Source organism: Arachis hypogaea, chromosome 2, assembly GCF_003086295.3.
Source record: "Arachis hypogaea cultivar Tifrunner chromosome 2, arahy.Tifrunner.gnm2.J5K5, whole genome shotgun sequence".
NCBI lineage: Eukaryota > Viridiplantae > Streptophyta > Magnoliopsida > Fabales > Fabaceae > Arachis > Arachis hypogaea.
The window spans coordinates 23,002,279-23,027,489 of record NC_092037.1 but is presented as its reverse complement, the minus strand read 5'-3'; the positions used below and the strand labels follow the sequence as shown (position 1 = coordinate 23,027,489).

The 25,211-nt window shown below is 34.4% G+C and overlaps 1 long non-coding RNA gene, 1 other non-coding gene and 5 pseudogenes across 2 annotated transcripts; 3 read left to right on the top strand and 4 right to left on the bottom strand.

Moving 5' to 3' along the window:
* Positions 1 to 2,754: 2,754 nt before the first annotated feature.
* On the bottom strand, positions 2,755 to 4,051 carry LOC112741514 (uncharacterized). Its single transcript, XR_011871912.1, has 3 exons — positions 3,906 to 4,051; positions 3,611 to 3,808; positions 2,755 to 3,515 (listed from the first exon to the last, which is right to left on the bottom strand). It is a non-coding gene; the product is annotated as an uncharacterized lncRNA (long non-coding RNA).
* A 2,716-nt stretch (positions 4,052 to 6,767) lies between these two features.
* LOC112741503 (serine/threonine-protein kinase BSK3-like) lies at positions 6,768 to 10,384 on the top strand (annotated as a pseudogene).
* A 475-nt stretch (positions 10,385 to 10,859) lies between these two features.
* LOC112741484 (uncharacterized) lies at positions 10,860 to 12,891 on the top strand (annotated as a pseudogene).
* A 462-nt stretch (positions 12,892 to 13,353) lies between these two features.
* Positions 13,354 to 15,587, bottom strand: LOC114924015 (uncharacterized; annotated as a pseudogene).
* Positions 15,588 to 16,026: 439 nt separating this feature from the next.
* LOC112723026 (serine/threonine-protein kinase BSK3-like) lies at positions 16,027 to 19,725 on the bottom strand (annotated as a pseudogene).
* Positions 19,726 to 20,250: 525 nt separating this feature from the next.
* On the top strand, positions 20,251 to 22,856 carry LOC112741523 (uncharacterized). The gene is made up of 5 exons (XR_003171494.2): positions 20,251 to 20,718; positions 20,869 to 20,968; positions 21,516 to 21,708; positions 21,806 to 22,003; positions 22,099 to 22,856. It is a non-coding gene; the product is annotated as an uncharacterized protein (transcript).
* A 277-nt stretch (positions 22,857 to 23,133) lies between these two features.
* Positions 23,134 to 25,211, bottom strand: LOC112723014 (gamma-soluble NSF attachment protein-like; annotated as a pseudogene).

The following is a 25,211-nucleotide window of genomic DNA, read 5'->3' as shown; positions in this document are numbered from 1 at the left end:
CAACAAATAAATTTGTGTCGAAAAAAACAAATTTTTTAAATTTGGCTGAAAGCCTTCGCTACCTCTTTTTAAATTCGGAACTTCAACTAAGAAACAGATTCAATTCATAGACTTACTATAATCGTGTAAGTGATGTAAAAATACTTTAGTGACAGTAACATCATTAATTTTTTAGCTTAGATTCTTTAGGTTACACTTAGTAAGGATGAAAGTTATTATTTTATAAATGAGAATTGAAACTTAATTTGTAAACATAGATACTTGGTGGTTGACTATTTTTTTCAACTTTTTTTTTTTTGAGATATCTGTAAAACCTACTTGGATCATTTTTTTTTCATTTGTTGAATATCTTGGTGAATAAGTGCATTGGTTTTGTTGCTGCTTCTATCTTTTTGATCTGCCAACTGAAGTATATCCACCTACTGAAAAATGTGAGATTCGAGATCATTGATGCTGAAAAAAAAGCAAACAGAACTTCACAAATAGAGGGTTTTAAGATAATTAACCAAATATTTATCAGTTATAAGTCATCAATCTTTTATCACAAGTACATTGTAAGCTGGCTCTTAAAATCTTTTTAATTAAAGATTAGTGTTTAAAAATTGTATGGGTCAAGGGAAGAATGTCATAATAGTTTCTTTGATATGTCTTTTACAGTACTCTCATGTCACATTAGATTGGAAGTGTCTATAGCAAAAAATATTTGCAGTAAGTAATTCACTTAGTATTTTATTTTTGACATTTTTATTGTTGATCCAATTTAGTATATTTAATCATATTTTATAAATGTGATATTTATTCAATGGGTTTTCTATTTGATTTTATTTTGTTTATTTACTTTTTTTAATGGGTAAACAGGCTTTCTATTCTTCTTTGGGAGCAAAATTATAATTATGTGTTAAAAAAAACTATTGAACATATAAATAACAAATGAAGAATTTAAATTTTTCATTCTGTTGATATGTAAAAGACAGATTTTTTGCTATGAAAAATGACAAGAGTTCTTAAATTATTGAGTTTTATTTTAAATATTTTTATATTCTTATTTTTTATATTTGGATGGAAGGTAACAAAAATAATATTTATTGAATGTCTCTAAGATATTGAAATGATGAGAAAACAAGTTCGTTAATTTTATAAGATCTACATATGCTTTCTTACCTTTATTTATAAATAACAATATGAATTAGCGAGTTTTGGTGGTTGTTTGTTAAAGATTATGGAAGAAACTATATTATATTATAGTCTATATTAATGGCAAGGACAATTGGCCAATAGTTGATTTTAGAAAATTTTACTATACCAATTTTTCAGCCATAGAAATCTAAATGTATAAGCTTTTCTATAACGGTATTCTGGCAAGGTTAGATCAAACAAGCTCATTTAGTTAAGAAGAGGTGAAAATTCAACATAAATGATCTTTTGCTTTTAAAAATGTACATATGCAAAAAAAAAGAGAAAGAAAAATAAAAAACATTAACACATTAAATAAAAAAAATAAAAGAGAAAGAAAAAATAAAAAAACTAACAAAAGAATACGAAAAAGTGAATAAAAATGTTATTTTTTAGTTATGCTAAAAACATTCATTGATGAGTGAAAAAAAAAACATTCATTGATACTACTCCAACATAATTTAAATTCTATAAGATGGTTGACTCATAAAAATTATATCCTTTGAGAGGCTATGTGTGCAAATTGGTTGAAGTTGGTATTATGCGTGATTATGTTTGTGAAACATTAATCATAAATAATTGTAAATTCTCTCATTTATATTTTTCTGTTATTGGATAAAAATTATAAATAATTTGTTCCTTAACTTTTTTTGGTCTGTTTGTTATTAGGAGTAGAAAAGATGTAAGTTAAAAAATATTTATCGGATTAAACATCAATATAACAAAAAAGATTGAGAAAAAAATGCTTTTGTATACTAAATAAATTAATTTTTTCAGTAAATATATATTAATATTTTTATATACAAACTATACATAAATATAGTAAAGTAAATTGAGTACAAGATTTGTGTATAACAAGAACCACACATTAGGAGTCTAATAATATAATGAAACGTTACTTATATTAGTTGGTATTTATATATTGTATAATTATAATATAAATTATTTTTACTAAAATTTTAATTTTAATAAAAATAATTTAATTTTAAAATTTTAATTTTTTTTAAATTGTATAACAGAGAGTGTAACAATATTTATTTAAATATAAAAATATAATAACTTTAATATTTAAGTAGAATCTATTAATATGAACTAAAAAAATAATAAAATTATTTTGGCCTCTACGAATAGAAGATGTAATAACCTTATATATTATACAATAAACTTTTAATTTTTTATATAACAATTTTTTTTAAAATTAAAAGTAATAACTATTATTAATTATAAATAAATATCAATAAATTTTATGTAATAACTATTATTATTAATAGATAAGTATCAATAAATTTTTATAATAAAATAATATTTGGCCCGGGCGTAGCCCGGATTTTACACTAGTATGAACTTAAAAGAGAGTAGCCAAGGACTTGAAAAGAAGATTTTTAAATATTATTTCTGAATTGTTTCACTTAAAGAGTGATTACATACAGAATATAAAGATTATTTACAACCTAATTAAGGAAAGAAAATAACAGGTAATAAAAGCTATTCAAAACAAATCTGCACCAAATCTATCCTAATATAAACAAATATGTACTAATTATAGAATAATTACAACACAAGGGTTGAAAGTGAAACACATTATTTGAGGAGCAAAGTTCTCCATGTATTGTTTCTATTGATATCAATCATCATTTATATATCAGCAGCATTTCTTTTTCTGTTTATATACAGAAATTTAGAGATAAATGGAGATCAGTAAAGATGAAATCAATAAAGTCTAATTGACACCAAAAGCTAGCTTAAAAAGAAAAATATAAATATAAAAAAGAAAAGTATAAATGGAACAAAGGCACTAGCAACTACAATGGGTGTTTAATAGCATTAGCCACCTCTAACTAACAAGTTCACTCTATTACTAGGAACAAAAGAAAATTTTATATCTTGGCCTTACCCAGAATTTTCTTCAGTTTAGTTATGAATGGACCTAACTACTGAATAAATTGAAAAATGACTAGAGAGATCTTATTCTTCTTTTATCTACAACCTTTCTGGATCTCTTCGATCAACGCTACGAATGCCGCTCTCCATTGAGTAACTTGTGAATCAGAGCTAAATAACTTGAGCATTGCACTCAACTCGGCAGGACTGGCCTTTTTTAGGAATCCTTGTAGCAATGACTTCATCTCTTCAAATGAACGAAAATGTCCTTCTATGTTATCTTCTTGCTCCTGCTTTATCAAATTGAAGCCGAAAAGTTTGGTCTTGACATCACCCAGAGAGTTGCTTGAACCATTTGAGCACTTAGAGGCATCATTTCCACTGCCTGAAGATTCAGAGGAAAGTTCTTTGTGATGCCAGTACTCTACACATTGATGACTGGGATCTTGAGCTTCAATGGCCTGAAATTGTTTGCCGGAATTGATTAAAACTTCAGAAGTTAGATCATAACTTCCTCAGTGGCTGAAAAGATCTTCAATATTTGAGATAGCGTTACCTGAATAATGGATGGCTTAAGGAATCCGAACATTTTATGACCACTAATGCTTTGCAAAACCTCCAAGGGAGGGAGTTCTTGTTCACCTAGACTCTTACACCTCTCGATCTCAGCGTTTAGTCTGTCAAGAATTGTTTCCCAACACTTATCCGCTGATGTGTTTGTGAAAGCTTCAGTTGGATGTTCTTCCATGGTAACCTGGAATGTATTTTACAAAATGTGTAATAAAGTTCGATCAAGAACTAGTCAATCATAGGTGTAAAACCAAAGAGAGATACAAGGTCAGAAATAATACCTTGAAAAGAGGACCAAGAAATCCAGCATCAGAGATTTCAGAAACATAATTACAGGGTCTTGTTGGATCAAGAATACTAAAGAACTTAACGCGGCTCTTGAATCCTGGATAAGTTTACCAAAACAATAAAAAAGTTGCTCTTCAAAAAAAAGAGTGCTCTGTCTTCGACACAGAATATGAAAGCTGGCTTATCCTGTAGTTATAAGTAGGAGAACGGAGAGAACACAATTAGCAATATTTATTTTAGTTAACAAGATCATGCATGATGAACAAGTAGCTTTTCAGTTTGGGATAAAAACCATTTGTCAAGCAACATTTTCACCACTCACTCAGCAGAAACTATACACTATTTATCAAGATGGTGTTTTCTGTTTTCGTTTCATGTTTTACCACTTCTTCCTAGAGTCCTAAAAACTGAAAGCAGAAACAAAAAACAAGAACAAAAGCCAAACAAACACTAAGAATTTCACATGGTAACCTTGAGTTTGTTGGGCACAAAATTATGTGAAATCACGTAGTATTTTCTAACAACCTCACATGAAAAAGTTGCAATGTTTTTAAATAGCAACTAACTTCTTTCAAAAACTTTGCTTTTAATATAAAAAAATGCAAGATCTGCATAGGCATAAAGAAATATCGAAGACTTTAGAAAGTATAAGCTGTCTGGAATATGGAATCAAATTAAAAGTTACAAAATTGCAGTCTTTATCCTGAGATGTGATCAAATTGGATGGAACTACCTCCATAATGGCTTCAACAAAATCAACCAGGAATCCCCAACTTGATGACTTTCAAGGCATCATCATCGCACAGGTTCCCATGAAAAGATTGCACGAATTCCTAATCGAACGCCAAAAAACAGAGAAAGCGCATCAAGCATCAAACCACAACACCAATAAAATCACAACGATAATAGCAAATTAACCAAGATTTAATTGGGGAAGGCTGCAAAAATAAGGAGACAGGGAAACAGATTACTAGAGAACATACAGAGTTAGAATTGCTGTCATCCTTGAGAATGTCTGTCAGCAGTCTTGCGCGGCGGCGGCGAGAATATGCCAGTGAGATGTGCAGGAGAGGAAGAGGAAGAGAGAAATGCAGGAATTGAAATTGTATGAAAACCCTAGCGGACCTTTTCTTCTCTGAATGCTTCTAATGTAAGAATGAAAAGAAGCAGGGAGCGGCGGCGGCGGAGGCGTACGAAATTTGCAGCAGAGGAAGAGGATGAGAATGGCAGGATTGAAGTTGAATGAAACCCTAGCTACTTCTCTTCTCTCAATGCCTCTGAAATCAAAAAGAAAGGGGAGGGCAGAGTTAGGTTTTTCAATCCACACTCTATTTTGGAAGGAGATTTTTCAATCTTGTTGATGCTCTCCAAGAACTCTAATTTCTCTCAGTTTTTCGTACTCAAAAAAAGAGAAAAGGGACAAAGTTAAAAAGATCAATAATTAAAAGGATCAAAATAAAATTAGTAACTTTTTCAAAAAAAAAAAATGGAGTATATTTTGTAATTATTTTTATGAAGGTTAATGATACTCCTACAAAAATATAGGATTAAGGAATCCATGGCCTATAATTTTATTCCAAATGAAAGGGCCAATAAAATAAAATTGAGAAGCCTAGTTTCGTCATCACTCACCATCATTTTTCTTTATACATTTTGTGCTTCTCACAAAGTTGATCAGTTCAGCTAGAGTTTTCATTCTTCCTTTATTGATTTTCTTCAATTTAAAAAACGAAAATTTTTTTATACTTAAAAAATTGGGTTTTAATATTTTACTTGATCTGGGTTGAAGAATTGTTGGGTTTTGGAGGAAACAAAAGAAGAAAATCCCAAGTTTTCTGAGGAAAATGATAAATGGGGGTTTGATTGGATCGAGAAAAAGACTTGAACTTTGAAAAATTCAGACAATTTTCCTGGTTTTATTATTATTTTTCTCTTTTGTTTTCTGGGAAGAAAATGTGGATCTCGCAAAAGATTTTGATTTGGTCTAGGTAAGAGAGAGGAGAAAAGAAGGAGTCAACTTTTTTTTCTCACTGCCATTGAAGAAGAACTGAAGAAGAATTTCAAAGGTGAAATTGCTTTTTGGGTAGGTTCAAAAAGTGCTGCTTTATTCATTGTTTAGTTTGGCAAAGTAGAAAAAATGGAAAAGACTTTAGGTGCATTTTCTAACTATACTATTGAGTTGACTCGGAGAGAAAAAGGGAGAAAGTGAAATAAGAGAAAAAAAATTGAAAGCTAGATGCAAATAGATGCTTAGATACTATGCTGTCATGTGAAGTTAAATATTCAGCTTCTGTGTGTTTATGATTTCTCCCCCTAACTTTTATGAAATGCATTTAAATGTTTCATCTATGATGGATGTCCTTTTTATTTACCTTTTAGCTTTAAATACTAAAATTGCTTAGTTGTTTGGTTGTGTAGTATTTAAAGATCACATGGATTTGGGATTATTGTTTTGTGATGATTTTGTTATTACTTTGTGTTTCTATGTATGTGACATCTTCAATTCTCTTCACCAACCCAACGAAACGAAAAATGTACAAAAAATAATGAAAAGTACTATCATATTCCCTTCTTAAATGAAGCAACTTTACATTTGTTGAGTATTTTTTTTATGTTGTTCTGATCATTGTCTTCTCTTCTTGTTAATTGTGAAAATGGTTCTTGATGCTAGTGCTTGATGACTTTGTTTTAGTTGCTTGAGAGTGATCAAAGGCTATGCTCTTTTAAACCCTTTAAACCTTAAACAAGGATTTTTTTTTAATGTGAGTTACAGGCATTTCTTGCTCCAAAATTTGCAGCTGCATATGTTTTTTTTGGATATATACAGAAATTCAAATAATTGAAAGTGGAAAGGTTGTCATAACTTCAAATATTATTATTTTAGTGAATCAAAATGGGGATTCAGTTCTCCAGCCTCGTGCCGTGCTGCGTAAATTCACAAGTTAAGATATCTGTTATTGAAGTTCCGCATACTGGTAGGTAACAATAATACACTGTTAATAATATTATGGTGCATTATGTTCTGCTCAGTAATTTCAAGAAATTGTGGTTCATAGATGTTTAATGTAATGTTTTCTTTTCCAGGAAATGAAGATAGAAGTGAAGCCGATAATGGGCCTGCATTTCGCGAATATACATTTGAGCAACTTAAGAATGCGACATCCGGTTTCTCTGTTCAGAATATAGTATCTGAACATGGAGAGAAGGCTCCAATTGTTGTGTATAAAGGGAAGTTGGAGAATCAAATGAGGATTGCTATTAAGAGGTTCAATAGGAATGCTTGGCCCGATTCTCGGCAGTTTTTGGTAAATGTTACCTTTCTTTCTTAGTGGATTCCAAAACCACACACTGTAACTTTCAATCCTCACATGGTATTGGTCTCAATTTTAGTTAATAAGGATAATTTCATTTTGTAACTTCATAAGGAAGCTAGATCTGTTGGCCAGCTTCGTCACCAAAGATTAGCGAATTTACTTGGTTGTTGTTGTGAAGGCGAAGAGAGGTTGCTTGTGGCCGAATACATGCCCAACGAAACACTCGCAAAACACCTTTTCCATTGTAATAGCTTCTTTCATGTATATGATTTGTTCTTTTCTTTTAATAATTGGAAAACGAATTGGTATGCCTTGAATTAATATAGTGCTTACTATTTTGTTTTTATCTGCTTTGTCACGAGTCAATCCTGGTGCATTGTTGGTGCATAATATGGGATTAGTACTATCCAATAACTGAATAACATTCATCTTGTTAAGAAAATTAGGTTTTGTACTGTCAAAATACAAAATAGCACTCAAACTAAACAAAAAATCATAAATAAATCTTCCCAAAGAATTATGCTAGCTTCAATATTTGATGATTATCTTGTTTTCTGGTGATGGTTTTCATGAACATACTGCTGAGTCTATGATATGCAAATAATTGATGTTTGTCTCTATATCAGGGGAAACTCAACCGATAAATGGCCAATGCGACTGAGAGTTGTTCTACATCTTGCAGAAGCTCTGGAATACTGCACGAGCAAAGGACTGTGCTCTATCATGACCTTAACGCATATAGAGTTCTATTTGACGAGGTAAAATTTTGTGTCTTCCTTGTGTATGTGTCTAATGTAATTAAATTAATACAAATCCTGTGTTAGAATTTTGCAGGATGGTAATCCTAGGCTTTCAACTTTTGGCCTTATGAAGAATAGTAGGGATGGGAAAAGTTATAGCACGAATTTAGCATTTACCCCTCCTGAGTATCTCAGAACTGGTATGCCATTTTTCTTCAGTAGTAGCATTGTGTTGATATTAAATTGAAAAATCAGTCTTTTCATTTTAGAATATATGATCATTAATCGTTTGTAAGAGTAGGATGATAACAAAATTTTAATAATATTTTTCTTCTGTAGGTAGAGTAACACCAGAAAGTGTAATATATAACTTTGGAACTCTTTTGCTTGACATTCTGAGTGGGAAGCATATCCCTCCATGTCATGTAAGTCATGTTACTTTAGGGAAAATCGTGCCATTGAAGATTGCACAATTTTATTTCTTTATATATCCTTTGGTGTGTAAACTTGAATATTATATGTAATGTGACAAGTATCTCTAATTTTTGAAAATGTTGGAGCAGGCTCTTGATTTGATTCGAGACAGAAATCTTCGGATGCTGACGGATTCTTGCTTGGAAGGACAGTTTTCTGATGATGATGGAACCGAGTTGGTGCGCTGGGCATCTCGATGTTTACAGTACGAACCAAGAGAGAGGCCTAATCCGAAGTCATTAGTGGCTGCTTTGGCCCCTCTTCAGAAAGAGACAGAGGTTGGTATAATACTGTCATTCATTTGATTTCTTCTGTTATCTTTTTATTTCTTTTAGGTTCCTTCACATGAATTGATGGGTATTCCGCATGGTTCTACTTTAGCTTCATTGTCTCCGCTCGGTGAAGCTTGTTCAAGAAAGGACCTGACTGCCATTCATGAAGTTTTGGAAAAACTTGGCTATAAAGATGATGAGGAATTGCAAATGAGGTTCTCTATCTAAATTTGCTATATGCCTCTAAAATTGTTTTGGAAAAAGTTTAGTGTGCTTATGGTTTATATTTTCTGTTTTCAGGATTTTGTGAAGAAAAAAGAGAAATCAGTGTTCTGTTTTCATCTCGTGTTTCTCTTTTTCTTCACAAAATCCTGAAAATAAAAAACACTGAAAATTAAAATGAAAATGCAAACCAAAAGCATCATGTGTTCTTTTTATATTGACTTATTCAGACAAACTATTAAGTAATATGTAATTTTTTATTTAACTTTTACCTTATTTCTTGTCGTGTGCTAATTTGAGTTTTTCTCTGTTGTGATGCTACAGTTATCTTTCCAGATGTGGACTGATCAAATGCAGGACATGCTAAATTGTAAGAAAAAAGGCGATGCGGCTTTCTGGCAGAAAGATTTTAGACTTGCAATTGAGTTTATACACAGGTAGATTTCTCATGGGGATGCTCAATCATCTAAATTTGTCTTACCTTTCTTTTTTAGTCCTTAATGAACTATGAATAATACAATTGCAAGTTATATCCTTGCTCATGTGAAGTTTACGTAAGGGTTAGTTGTACTTTTCCTTGCCCTTAGAACTTTATGTCATGCACTTTAATACTTGAATTCTAAAAATGTGCAAATTGACACTCTAAATTTCTCCAGATATGCAAATTAACCATGTTAACAATTTTTTTCATCAGTTGTTAACAAAAGTTTAAGGTGCCACAGTTGCATATTCGAAAAGTTTAGAGGGTCAATTTTCACATAACACAATGTTTTCAGGGGTCCTTTTTGCACATTTTTAAAGTTTAGCAGTTAAAGTACATATAAGGTAAATTTTAATTAACCCTTTACATAATGATGAATAGTTTTTGATTTTTAATTAAAATATTCATTAACAAGATAGAGTAACATTCAAGAACATAGCCTTTCTGTTATTTGATCTATATATGCACACACACATAATGACATAAATATTGTTGTGTTATATATCACTAGAGTAAGACCTTATTTATCTAATGCAAAAGTAGATTAAATTAGTTTGGTAAATGATATGTGAAAACTTGTATTCAAATGAGAAACAATAATAGCAACAAATCCATGATTGTTTTGCATATCCTCTCTACAGTTTCGTCCCTCAAAAGTTAAAAATCACAATACCATACCTTGATCGCTATTTTAAACAAAATAGATTTCTCTGTTACTTTCAGTTCATTGATGCCGGAACAATGGTTTCTCCAACGGTACATGCGCGTCGCAGTTTGTGTTATCTCATGAGCGAAATGCCGCAGGAAGCGCTAGGCGATGCAATGCAAGCGCAAGTGATTTCCCCTTTGTGGCACATTGCATCTTATCTTCAGTATGTTTCATTGGGTGGACTTGGAATGGAGCATGAAGCACAAGTAGCACTCAAAGAGGGAACAACATTGGAAGCCAAAAGGAGTGGACAAAAATGAAGAGTGTGTTTTGTACATAACACAGTTTCATTGCAATGGTTATACTTATACACATATAATTATCATGTATTATTCAAGAAACAAATGATGAGTGTAATTGGTGATTGAACACCCTTACCCCTTTTTATTGGGTAGGCTTGGATGTTGGTTAAGTTCTTATCCATGATTTGATTTGATTAATGATGGAGCATTAATACAAACTCAGCATCATTTTATTTCTTTAATAACAGGAAGGAAAAAAAACTGTGAAATGTGGAAATGTTCATTCTTATTACTATTGAGCACTTGTAAAAAAATATGAAGAGTGAATACAAGAATGGATGCCCGAGTCAAGAGTCAATTTTTTTTTGTTGCCAGTTAGGTATCATTTTTCTAACTAAACACAACTTTTTGCTTCTTTCTTTTTTTTGCCCTTATTTTTCTTTTTGGAAAAAAAAAGAGGAATAAAACAAGGAAGAGTACGGAGGAAAAAAAATGCAGACAAGGACACATACAAAGAAGGGTGTTTATGATGAAAATTCATGTGCAGTTTTTTATTAATTTCACGTGAAGTTAGTACAGAACCTGTTCGACCAAATGCCCCAAAGGAGCCTCTGTCCATTGGCTCATCGCGTGTCAATGCAATGCAATCACGCACCACCACCTTTCTCATCCATAGTAAATCCAAACCCTTCTTCGTTCTCCCCTCTCTTCCATTCTCAACCACCATCCACAACCACACCATTCAACATGGACAACACCACCACTCCACCACCACCTTCCACAACCGCAACCTTGCCGCCATCATCCACTCCCTCTATGACGCCCACCGTTTCGATGAAGCCCACAACATCTTCTCCCTCTTCCTCTCCTCCGGCTTCCTCCCTGACCACCGCACCTCCAACGTTCTCCTCTCCCGCCTCCTCCCTCTCAACCCCGCACCGAACCTGGGCTTGTGCCCTTTCTTTGATCCAAGCTAACCACGGCTTCGTTCCCTCCATTGTCACCTATCACCGCTTAATGGATCACTTTTGCAGGTTCGGTCAACCCCAACAAGCTCACATACTATTCTTCGACATGAAGGGTAGAGGGCATTGCCCCAATGTGGTTTCTTATACTACTCTCATTAATGGGTACTGCTTAATTGGTGGAATTGGTGATGCCCGCAAGGTGTTTGATGAAATGCTTGATAGTGGTATTGCGGCAAATTCTTTGACTTATAGTGTTTTAGTCGGCGGGTTTCATAGGAAGAAGGATATAGAAGGAGCAAAGGGAATGATGTGCCAGTTATGGGAGAAGATGAGGGTTGAAAGGAGGCTTCGATGAAGATGGCAGCCTTTGCGAATTTGGTTGATTCTCTGTGTAGGGGAGGGTTCTTCAATGAATTGTTTAGGATAGCCGAGGAGTTTGCATTAGGGGGCAGTTTGTGTGAGGAGGTTGCATATGGACAGATGATAGATTCACTCTGCAAGGTTGGGAGGTATCATGCGGCTGCTAGGATTGTGTATATAATGAGGAAGAGAGGATTAGTTCCGAGTGTAGCATGTTATAATTATATTATACATGGGTTTAGTAAGGATGGTGATTGTATGAGAGCTTATCAGTTATTAGAGGAAGCTGAATTCGGATTCTTGCTTTCTGAGCATACCTACAAGGTGTTGGTGGAAGCTCTTTGCCAAGTGCTGGATGTGGACAAGGCAAGGAAAGTTCTTGAACACATGCTAAGTAGGGAAGGCGTCGACAAGACTAGGATTTACAACACCTATTTAAGAGCTCTTTGTATTATGGATAATCCAACTGAACTCTTGAATGTGCTTGTGCTCATACTTCAAAGCCAGTGTCATGCAGATGTGATCACACTTAACGCAGTTATCAATGGATTTTGCAAGGTGGGGAGGATTGATGAAGCTCTAACGGTATTACAGGACATGTTGAGTGGTAAATTTTTCGCTCCCAATGTTGTGACCTTCACTACTATAATTTCTGGTTTATTGGACACTGCAAGAGTTGATGAAGCTGTTGAGTTGCTCCATAAAGTAATGCTTGAAAATGGTGTAAGACTGAGTATTGCGACATATAATGCATTTCTCCGAGGCCTATTCAAACTAAAGAGGCCAAATGATGCATTGAGGGCCTTCAATAATATGGCAAGTAATGGCATTACTGCAGATAGTACCACTTATACTGTTGTGGTAGATGGTCTATGTGAATCTAACCAAAGAGATGAAGTGAAGAATTTTTGGCACAATGTTATATGGCCTTCAGGGATTCATGATAATTTTGTTTATGCAGCAATTCTAAAAGGGTTCTGTCGCACCAATAACTTTAATGAAGCTTGTCATTTTTTGTATGAACTGGTAGATTCTGGGGTGTCTCCAAATATATTTAGTTATAATATTGTGATCAATTGTGCTTGCAATCTAGGTTTGAAAAGGGAGGCTTACCATATTGTTAGAGAGATGAAAAGGAATAAACTCACACCTGATTGTGTGACATGGAGGATTCTTGACAAGCTACATGGAAAGTGAGGACGCACAATCATTTTGAAGATCGAAATTTGTCAGCACTCTATGACAGAGCTTCACTTGGTACTTGATGGATGGTGCTGCCATTTTTTAGACCTTGGTGGGATTGCTACCGTCTTGAATTGATGTATGTTGCATGCTTCAATCCTACATTTGTGCCTTTGGACAAGTAATTAAGCATTATTTTTATATATTATAGACAGATAAATATAGTCTTCTCATTAATAAAATACAAAATTTCTACCACAGTTCCATTATTATTTATTGATCTAAGTCCATTTATAATTTCTCTTGGGTTGGTAGACAAATGGCCCATCAGCTTTCACAGCTGTTAGAGCTTCTCTCTTAGTTTTTTATTAGCTTTAACCATGAAACACAAAGCCAATGTGTCATGTCTGTCTTTAGTTATATAGTAAAATCATTTTACTATATAACTAAAGACATTTTAGACTTTTTATCCATCACTATATGACAAAGACTTGACTGCTACTCAGATGGTACTTGCTATATTGTTGTCTATAATATATAAAAATAATGCTTAATTACTTGTCCAAAGGCACAAATGTAGGATTGAAGCATGCAACATACATCAATTCAAGACGGTAGCAATCCCACCAAGGTCTAAAAAATGGCAGCACCATCCATCAAGTACCAAGTGAAGCTCTGTCATAGAGTGCTGACAAATTTTGATCTTCAAAATGATTGTGCGTCCTCACTTTGCCATGTAGCTTGTCAAGAATCCTCCATGTCACACAATCAGGTGTGAGTTTATTCCTTTTCATCTCTCTAACAATATGGTAAGCCTCCCTTTTCAAACCTAGATTGCAAGCATAATTGATCACAATATTATAACTAAATATATTTGGAGACACCCCAGAATCTACCAGTTCATACAAAAAATGACAAGCTTCATTAAAGTTATTAGTACGATAGAACCCTTTTAGAATTGCTGCATAAACAAAATTATCATGAATCCCTGAAGGCCATATAACATTGTGCCAAAAATTTTTTGCTTCATCTATTTGGTTAGATTCACATAGACCATCTACCACAACAGTATAAGTGGTACTATCTGCAGTAATGCCATTACTTGCCATATTATTGAAGGCCCTCAATGCATCATTTGGCCTCTTTAGTTTGAATAGGCCTCGGAGAAAAGCATTATATGTCGCAACACTCGGTCTTACACCATTTTCAGGCATTACTTTATGGAGCAACTCAACAGCTTCATCAACTCTTGCAGTGTCCAATAAACCAGAAATTATAGTAGTGAAGGTCACAACATTGGGAGCGGAAAATTTACCACTCAACATGTCCTGTAATACCGTTAGAGCTTCATCAATCCTCCCCACCTTGCAAAATCCATTGATAACTGTGTTAAGTGTGATCACATCTGCATGACACTGGTTTGAAGCATGAGCACAAGCACATTCAAGAGTTCTGTTGGATTATCCACAATACAAAGAGCTCTTAAATAGTGTTGTAAATCCTAGTCTTGTCGACGCCTTCCCTACTTAGCATGTGTTTAAGAACTTTCCTTGCCTTGTCCACATCCAGCACTTGGCAAAGAGCTTCCACCAACACCTTGTAGGTATGCTCAGAAAGCAAGAATCCGAATTCAGCTTCCTCTAATAACTGATAAGCTCTCATAAATCACCATCCTTGCTAAGCCCATGTATAATATAATTATAACATGCTACACTCGGAACTAATCCTCTCTTCCTCATTATATACACAATCCTAGCAGCCGCATGATACCTCCCAACCTTGCAGAGTGAATCTATCATCTGTCCATATGCAACATCCTCACACAAACTGCCCCCTAATGCAAACTCCTTGGCTATCCTAAACAATTCATTGAAGAACCCTCCCCTACACAGAGAATCAACCAGATTCGCAAAGGCTGCCATCTTCATCGAAGCCTCGCTTTCAACCCTCATCTTTTCCCATAACTGGCACATCATTCCCTTTGCTCCTTCTATATCCTTCTTCCTAAGAAACCCGCGGACTAAAACACTATAAGTCAAATAATTTGCCGCAATACCACTATCAAGCATTTCATCAAACACCTTGCGGGCATCACCAATTCCACCAATTAAGCAGTACCCATTAATGAGAGTAGTATAAGAAACCACATTGGGGCAATGCCCTCTACCCTTCATGTCGAAGAATAGTATGTTAGCTTGTTGGGGTTGACCAAACCTGCAAAAGTGATCCATTAAGCGGTGATTGGTGACAATGGAGGGAACGAAGCCGTGGTTAGCTTGGATCAAAGAAAGGGCACAAGCCCAGGTTCGGTGCGGGGTTCGAGAGGGGAGGAGGCGGGAGAGGAGAACGTTAGAGGTGCGATGGTCAGGGAGGAAGACGGAGGAGAGAAAGAGGGAGAAGATGTTGTGGGCTTCATCGAAATGGTGGGCGTCACAGAGGGAGTGGATGATGGCGGCAAGGTTGCGGTTGTGGAAGGTGGTGGTGGAGTGGTGGTGTTGTCCATGTTGAATGGTGTGGTTGTGGATGGTGGTTGAGAATGGAAGAGAGGGGAGAACGAAGAAGGGTTTGGATTTACTATGGATGAGAAAGGTGGTAGTGCGTGATTGTATTGCATTGACACGCGATGAGCCAATGGACAGAGGCTCCTTTGGGGCATTTGGTCGAACAGGTTCTGTACTAACTTCACGTGAAATTAATAAAAAACTGCACATGAATTTTCATCATAAACACCCTTCTTTGTATGTGTCCTTGTCTGCATTTTTTTTCCTCCGTACTCTTCTTTGTTTTATTCCTCTTTTTTTTTTCCAAAAAGAAATATAAGGGCAAAAAAAAGAAAGAAGCAAAAGGTTGTGTTTAGTTAGAAAAATGATACCTAACTAGCAACAAAAAAAATTTTGACTCTTGACTCGGGCATCCATTCTTGTATTCACTCTTCATATTTTTTTACAAGTGCTCAATAGTAACAAGAATGAACATTTCCACATTTCACAGTTTTTTTCCTTCCTGTTATTAAAGAAATAAAATGATGCTGAGTTTGTATTAATGCTCCATCATTAATCAAATCAAATCATGGATAAGAACTTAACTAACATCCAAGCCTACCCAATAAAAAGGGGTAGGGGTGTTCAATCACCAATTACACTCATCATCCAATCATTTGTTTCTTGAATAATACATGATAATTATATGTGTATAAGTATAACCATTGCAATGAAACTGTGTTATGTACAAAACACACTCTTCATTTTTGTCCACTCCTTTTGGCTTCCAATGTTGTTCCCTCTTTGAGTGCTACTTATGCTTCATGCTCCATTCCAAGTCCACCCAATGAAACATACTGAAGATAAGATGCAATGTGCCACAAAGGGGAAATCACTTGCGCTTGCATTGCATCGCCTAGCGCTTCCTGCGGCATTTCGCTCATGAGATAACACAAACTGCGACGCGCATGTACCGTTGGAGAAACCATTGTTCCGGCATCAATGAACTGAAAGTAACAGAGAAATCTATTTTGTTTAAAATAGCGATCAAGGTATGGTATTGTGATTTTTAACTTTTGAGGGACGAAACTGTAGAGAGGATATGAAAAACAATCATGGATTTGTTGCTATTATTGTTTCTCATTTGAATACAAGTTTTCACATATCATTTACCAAACTAATTTAATCTACTTTTGCACTAGATAAATAAGGTCTTACTCTAGTGATATATAACACAACAATATTTATGTCATTATGTGTGTGTGCATATATAGATCAAATAACAGAAAGGCTATGTTCTTGAATGTTACTCTATCTTGTTAATGAATATTTTAATTAAAAATCAAAAACTATTCATCATTATGTAAAGGGTTAATTGAAATTTACCTTATATGTACTTTAACTGCTAAACTTTAAAAATGTGCAAAAAGGACCCCTGAAAACATTGTGTTATGTGAAAATTGACCCTCTAAACTTTCCGAAATATGCAACTGTGGCACCTTAAACTTTTGTTAACAACTGATGAAAAAAATTGTTAACATGGTTAATTTGCATATCTGGAGAAATTTAGAGTGTCAATTTGCACATTTTTAGAATTCAAGTATTAAAGTGCATGACATAAAGTTCTAAGGGCAAGGAAAAGTACAACTAACCCTTACGTAAACTTCACATGAGCAAGGATATAACTTGCAATTGTATTATTCATAGTTCATTAAGGACTAAAAAAGAAAGGTAAGACAAATTTAGATGAATGAGCATCCCCATGAGAAATCTACCTGTGTATAGAACTCAATTGCAAGTCTAAAATCTTTCTGCCGGAAAGCCGCATCGCCTTTTTTCTTACAATTTAGCATGTCCTGCATTTGATCAGTCCACATCTGGAAAGATAACTGTAGCATCACAATAGAGAAAAACTCAAATTAGCACACGACAAAGAAACAAGGTAAAAGTTAAATAAAAAATTACATATTACTTAATAGTTTGTCTGAATAAGTCAATATAAAAAGAACAGATGATGCTTTTGGTTTGAATTTTCATTTTAATTTTCAGTGTTTTTTATTTTCAGGATTTTGTGAAGAAAAACAGAAACACGAGATGAAAACAGAACACTGATTTCTCTTTTTTCTTCACAAAATCCTGAAAACAGAAAATATAAACCATAAGCACACTAAACTTTTTCCAAAACAATTTTAGAGGCATATAGCAAATTTAGATAGAGAACCTCATTTGCAATTCCCTCATCATCTTTATAGCCAAGTTTTTCCAAAACTTCATGAATGGCAGTCAGGTCTTTTCTTGAACAAGCTTCATCGAGCGGAGACAATGAAGCTAAAGTAGAACCATGCGGGATACCCATCAATTCATGTGAAGGAACCTAAAAGAAATAAAAAGATAACAGAAGAAATCAAATGAATGACAGTATTATACCAACCTCTGTCTCTTTCTGAAGAGGGGCCAAAGCAGCCACTAATGACTTCGGATTAGGTCTCTCTCTTGGTTCGTACTGTAAACATCGAGATGCCCAGCGCACCAACTCGGTTCCATCATCATCAGAAAACTGTCCTTCCAAGCAAGATGAATGTTATTCAGTTATTGGACAGTACTAATCCCATATTATGCACCAACAATGCACCAGGATTGACTCGTGACAAAGCAGATAAAAACAAAATAGTAAGCACTATATTAATTCAAGGCATACCAATTGGTTTTCCAATTATTAAAAGAGAAGAACAAATCATATGCATGAAACAAGCTATTACAATGGAAAAGGTGTTTTGCGAGTGTTTCGTTGGGCATGTATTCGGCCACACGCAACCTCTTTTCGCCTTCACAACAACAACCAAGCAAATTCGCCAATCTTTGGTGACGAAGCTGGCCAATAGATCTAGCTTCCTCCTGAAGTTACAAAATGAAATTATCCTTATTAACTAAAATTGAGACCAATACCATGTGAGGATTGAAAGTTACAGTGTGTGGTTTTAGAATCCACTAAGAAAGAAAGGTAACATTTACCAAAAACTGCCGAGAATCGGGCCAAGCATTCCTATTGAACCTCTTAACAGCAATCCTCATTTGATTCTCCAACTTCCCTTTATACACAACATTTGGAGCCTTCTCTCCATGTTCAGATACTATATTCTGAACAGAGAAACTGGATGTCGCATTCTTAAGTTGCTCAAATGTATATTCGCAAATGCAGGCCCATTATCGGCTTCACTTCTATCTTCATTTCCTGGAAAAGAAAACATTACATTAAACATCTATGAACCACAATTTCTTGAAATTACTGAGCAGAACATAATGCACCATAATATTATTAACAGTGTATTATTGTTACCTACCAGTATGCGGAACTTCAATAACAGATGTCTTAACTTGTGAATTTACGCAGCACGGCACGAGGCTGGAGAACTGAATCCCCATTTTGATTCACTAAAATAATAATATTTGAAGTTATGACAACCTCTTCCACTTTCAATTATTTGAATTTCTGTATATATCAAAAAAAAACATATGCAGCTGCAAATTTTGGAGCAAGAAATGCCTGTAACTCACATTAAAAAAAAATCCTTGTTTAAGGTTTAAAGGGTTTAAAAGAGCATAGCCTTTGATCACTCTCAAGCAACTAAAACAAAGTCATCAAACACTAGCATCAAGAACCATTTTCACAATTAACAAGAAGAGAAGACAATGATCAGAACAACATAAAAAAAATACCCAACAAATGTAAAGCTGCTTCATTTAAGAAGGAAATATGATAGTACTTTTCATTATTTTTTGTACATTTTTCGTTTCGTTGGGTTGGTGAAGAGAATTGAAGATGTCACATACATAGAAACACAAAGTAATAACAAAATCATCACAAAGCAATAATCCCAAATCCATATGATCTTTAAATACTACACAACCAAACAACTAAGCAATTTTAGCATTTAAAGCTAAAAGGTAAATAAAAAGGACATCCATCATAGATGAAACATTTAAATGCATTTCATAAAAGTTAGGGGGAGAAATCATAAACACACAGAAGCTGAATATTTAACTTCACATGACAGCATAGTATCTAAGCATCTATTTGCATCTAGCTTTCAATTTTTTTTTCTCTTATTTCACTTTCTCCCTTTTTCTCTCCGAGTCAACTCAATAGTATAGTTAGAAAATGCACCTAAAGTCTTTTCCATTTTTTCTACTTTGCCAAACTAAACAATGAATAAAGCAGCACTTTTTGAACCTACCCAAAAAGTAATTTCACCTTTGAAATTCTTCTTCATTTCTTCTTCAATGGCAGTGAGAAAAAAAAATTGACTCCTTCTTTTCTCCTCTCTCTTACCTAGACCAAATCAAAAGCTTTTGCGAGATCCACATTTTCTTCCCAGAAAACAAAAGAGAAAAATAATAATAAAACCAGAAAAATTGTCTGAATTTTTCAAAGTTCAAGTCTTTTTCTCGATCCAATCAAACCCCATTTATCATTTTCCTCAGAAAACTTGGGATTTTCTTCTTTTGTTTCCTCCAAAACCCAACAATTCTTCAACCCAGATCAAGTAAAATATTAAAACCCAATTTTTTAAGTATAAAAAAATTTTCGTTTTTTAAATTGAAGAAAATCAATAAAGGAAGAATGAAACTCTAGCTGAACTGATCAACTTTGTGAGAAGCACAAAATGTATAAAGAAAAATGATGGTGAGTGATGATGAAACTAGGCTTCTCAATTTTATTTTATTGGCCCTTTCATTTGGAATAAAATTAAGGCCATAGATTCCTTAATCCTATATTTTTGTAGGAGTATCATTAACCTTCATAAAAATAATTACAAAATATACTCCATTTTTTTTGAAAAAGTTACTAATTTTATTTTGATCCTTTTAATTATTGATTTTTTAACTTTGTCCCTTTTCTCTTTTTTTGAGTACGAAAAACTGAGAGAAATTAGAGTTCTTGGAGAGCATCAACAAGATTGAAGAAATCTCCTTCCAAAATAGAGTGTGGATTGAAAAACCTAACTCTGCCCTCCCCTTTCTTTTTGATTTCAGAGGCATTGAGAGAAGAGAAGTAGCTAGGGTCTCATTCAACTTCAATCCTGCCATTCTCATCCTCTTCCTCTGCTGCAAATTTCGTACGCCTCCGCCGCCGCCGCTCCCTGCTTCTTTTCATTCTTACATTAGAAGCATTCAGAGAAGAAAAGGTCCGCTAGGGTTTTCATACAATTTCAATTCTTGCATTTCTCTCTTCCTCTTCCTCTGCTGCACATCTCACTGGCATATTCTCGCCGCCGCAACCTGCGACTGCCGCCGCACTAGCTGCCGCCGCCGCGCAAGACTGCTGACAGACATTCTCAAGGATGACAGCAATTCTAACTCTGTATGTTCTCTAGTAATCTGTTTCCCTGTCTCCTTATTTTTGCAGCCTTCCCCAATTAAATCTTGGTTAATTTGCTATTATCGTTGTGATTTTATTGGTGTTGTGGTTTGATGCTTGATGCGCTTTCTCTGTTTTTTGGCGTTCGATTAGGAATTCGTGCAATCTTTTCATGGGAACCTGTCCGATGATGATGCCTTGAAAGTCATCAAGTTGGGGATTCCTGGTTGATTTTGTTGAAGCCATTATGGAGGTAGTTCCATCCAATTTGATCACATCTCAGGATAAAGACTGCAATTTTGTAACTTTTAATTTGATTCCATATTCCAGACAGCTTATACTGTCTAAAGTCTTCGATATTTCTTTATGCCTATGCAGATCTTGCATTTTTTTATATTAAAAGCAACGTTTTTGAAAGAAGTTAGTTGCTATTTAAAAACATTGCAACTTTTTCATGTGAGGTTGTTAGAAAATACTACGTGATTTCACATAATTTTGTGCCCAACAAACTCAAGGTTACCATGTGAAATTCTTAGTGTTTGTTTGGCTTTTGTTCTTGTTTTCTGTTTCTGCTTTCAGTTTTTAGGACTCTAGGAAGAAGTGGTAAAACATGAAACGAAAACAGAAAATACCATCTTGATAAATAGTGTATAGTTTCTGTTGAGTGAGTGGTGAAAATGTTGCTTGACAAATGGTTTTTATCCCAAACTGAAAAGCTACTTGTTCATCATGCATGATCTTGTTAACTAAAATAAATATTGCTAATTGTGTTCTCTCCGTTCTCCTACTTATAACTACAGGATAAGCCAGCTTTCATATTCTGTGTCGAAGACAGGGCACTCTTTTTTTTGAAGAGCAACTTTTTTATTGTTTTGGTAAACTTATCCAGGATTCAACAGCCGCGTTAAGTTCTTTAGTATTCTTGATCCAACAAGACCCTGTAATTATGTTTCTGAAATCTCTGATGCTGGATTTCTTAGTCCTCTTTTCAAGGTATTATTTCTGACCTTGTATCTCTCTTTGGTTTTACACCTATGATTGACTAGTTCTTGATCGAACTTTATTACACATTTTGTAAAATACATTCCAGGTTACCATGGAAGAACATCCAACTGAAGCTTTCACAAACACATCAGCGGATAAGTGTTGGGAAACAATTCTTGACAAACTAAACGCTGAGATCGAGAGGTGTAAGAGTCTAGGTGAACAAGAACTCCCTCCCTTGGAGGTTTTGCAAAGCATTAGTGGTCATAAAATGTTCGGATTCCTTAAGCCATCCATTATTCAGGTAACGCTATCTCAAATATTGAAGATCTTTTCAGCCACTGAGGAAGTTATGATCTAACTTCTGAAGTTTTAATCAATTCCGGCAAACAATTTCAGGCCATTGAAGCTCAAGATCCCAGTCATCAATGTGTAGAGTACTGGCATCACAAAGAACTTTCCTCTGAATCTTCAGGCAGTGGAAATGATGCCTCTAAGTGCTCAAATGGTTCAAGCAACTCTCTGGGTGATGTCAAGACCAAACTTTTCGGCTTCAATTTGATAAAGCAGGAGCAAGAAGATAACATAGAAGGACATTTTCGTTCATTTGAAGAGATGAAGTCATTGCTACAAGGATTCCTAAAAAAGGCCAGTCCTGCCGAGTTGAGTGCAATGCTCAAGTTATTTAGCTCTGATTCACAAGTTACTCAATGGAGAGCGGCATTCGTAGCGTTGATCGAAGAGATCCAGAAAGGTTGTAGATAAAAGAAGAATAAGATCTCTCTAGTCATTTTTCAATTTATTCAGTAGTTAGGTCCATTCATAACTAAACTGAAGAAAATTCTGGGTAAGGCCAAAATATAAAATTTTCTTTTGTTCCTAGTAATAGAGTGAACTTGTTAGTTAGAGGTGGCTAATGCTATTAAACATCCATTGTAGTTGCTAGTGCCTTTGTCCCATTTATACTTTTCTTTTTTATATTTATATTTTTCTTTTTAAGCTAGCTTTTGGTGTCAATTAGGCTTTATTGATTTCATCCTTACTGATCACCATTTATCTCTAAATTTCTGTATATAAACAGAAAAAGAAATGCTGCTGATATATAAATGATGATTGATATCAATAGAAACAATACATGAAGAACTTTGCTCCTCAAATAATGTGTTTCACTTTCAACCCTTGTGTTGTAATTATTCTATAATTAGTACATATTTGTTTATATTAGGATAGATTTGGTGCAGATTTGTTTTGAATAGCTTTTATTACCTGTTATTTTCTTTCCTTAATTAGGATGTAAATAATCTTTATATTCTGTATGTAATCACTCTTTAAGTGAAACAATTCAGGAATAATATTTAAAAATCTTCTTTTCAAGTCCTTGGCTACTCTCTTTTAAGTTCATATTTCAGTATTGTTCTCCTACAGGGCCTAGTATACCAAGAAATGTTTATAAAGCATAGCATTCACAATTTTTGTCACCTTTACATTGAATAAGATTGAACACTTGGTACACTTGGTGCACCAATCCTCTTTTTAAGTTTCATTGTTCTTAATATCAAAATATTCTTATGGTACGTCAGAAACGAAAAATTAATAAAAGAAATGTGGCCCGGAGAATTGTTAAGTGAGGTCATTTTCATCTAGAGGCTGGTCTTCCTGTCTGGCAGTGTTACCCTTCAATGCACTCACATCTCCTGTTGGCAGTTTCCTTGCTAGCCTAATCATCTGTAGAATTCAAAACTCACATACTAAGTTTCATACAAAGGCTAGTTCACATCACAAGAATTGTGCCACAAGCTCTTACTTCTTACCACTCAGTATGCTTACATTAGAAATCAATGTAATTAGGGACAGGGTAACAAAATATATAGTGAAAAATAAGTAATATCCCGAATTAATTTCTAAGAAAATTTGTAGCCAAATATTTTGTTCTTCAAATATTTTAATCGGTCTTAACATCAAACTGTTCATTAATATAGAAGAACTACTACGAGGATTTTAAAAATTTTTAGCAACTGTTGTGTCTTTGTTACATAATAATAGGGATCGATTTGTCTAACCTTTTACCAAAATTTGACGTCTAATAAAATAAAAGGTTAAAGCCTGATTTGGTAATTAAAATTTGTTAAGGATTAAAAATCTTTTAGAAGCCGATATCGGTATTACACTCTAAAAAATTGATTCTCTGATGTATGAATTTTCTAACTGAACAGTTATTAGAACTTCTTCCAAAACCACCTTGTATGAAATCTGAATATGATCATACACAGGAAATGTAATATATACAAACTTAGGTTACCGAGTGGTCAAGATTTGAAATGCTGCTCGATTGGGCGATACGTTTGATTTCTTCAATGTCTCCATCTGAGTATGCAGCAAGGAGATTGCTAGCACAGCGATTCTGGTCACTTTTGCAAAAAGCATCAATCCTAGACACACCACACAACCATATTATCCATAGATATTAATAATTGATTAAAGTGACATTCAATCTTTTATAGTAAAGGAAACTAACAAGAGAGGAGGCAGAAACTCACTGAGAGCAGTCATTATAACACATCTCTTCTTGCTTGTAGTCATTAGTATAAAGGTAGATAATAATTGCACTGAGATATGCCTGCATTTATGAGCATCTCTGTTAGAGGAATTTCTCCCTAAAAATAACAAGCAAATTCCATCACAGCAACATACAATATATATACAGTTACAGTTCAAATGCAGAATGCAAAATTAAATCAATCCTAACCTTGCACTGGCTATTGGTAGCATTACACTTGGAAGCTGCTAAGCCGAACTTCAATTGGAGAGGCGCAGCGTCCAAATACCTTTGTGTTACAGAAAACATACCCCGGAAAATGTTGCAAAATCAGCATTCAAGGAAAATTGCTAGAAAATTTTGAATGGAACTTCATACTTTACTACACAGACTTACTTCTCAAGTTTTATATAAACAGCAGTAGCAGAACGATAGAGATCAAAGGCCATTTGTCCTCCTCCATCTTCCTCAAGAATTGTAATGACATCAGTATATAGCTGAATAGCTTCTTCAGGCATGGTTTCTTCCAAAGCACTGCATAGTGAGAAAATAAAGAAAGCTACATATCATTTACATAATTCAGCATCTCCAAGCCATAAAGTTCATTTTGTTTGTTTTCACTTGTTCTTTAACAAAATCCTTAAAGCATAGAACACTGAAAATGAAAACAGAAACCAAACAATACCGGGCTCCCTTTGCAAGAGCATCTGATGCAGGTTGTGGCCTCCCACACTCAATGTACAATTCCGACGCCCTTTCGAGAGAAGCTCACAACTTCTCTCCAGTTTCTGAGTTCCTTTGCCATATTAGCAGCTGATTCCATGTGCTTAGCTGCATCCCAAGGGCTGGTTTACTTGTCAAGGACACAGAAACACAGAATCCTTTCACAGTGATTATAGAACAACCAGTTATAAATAAGGATACGAGCAAGCATCTCTTGTCCCTTGGAAGCTTTCTCATATGCTGCTTTTGATCT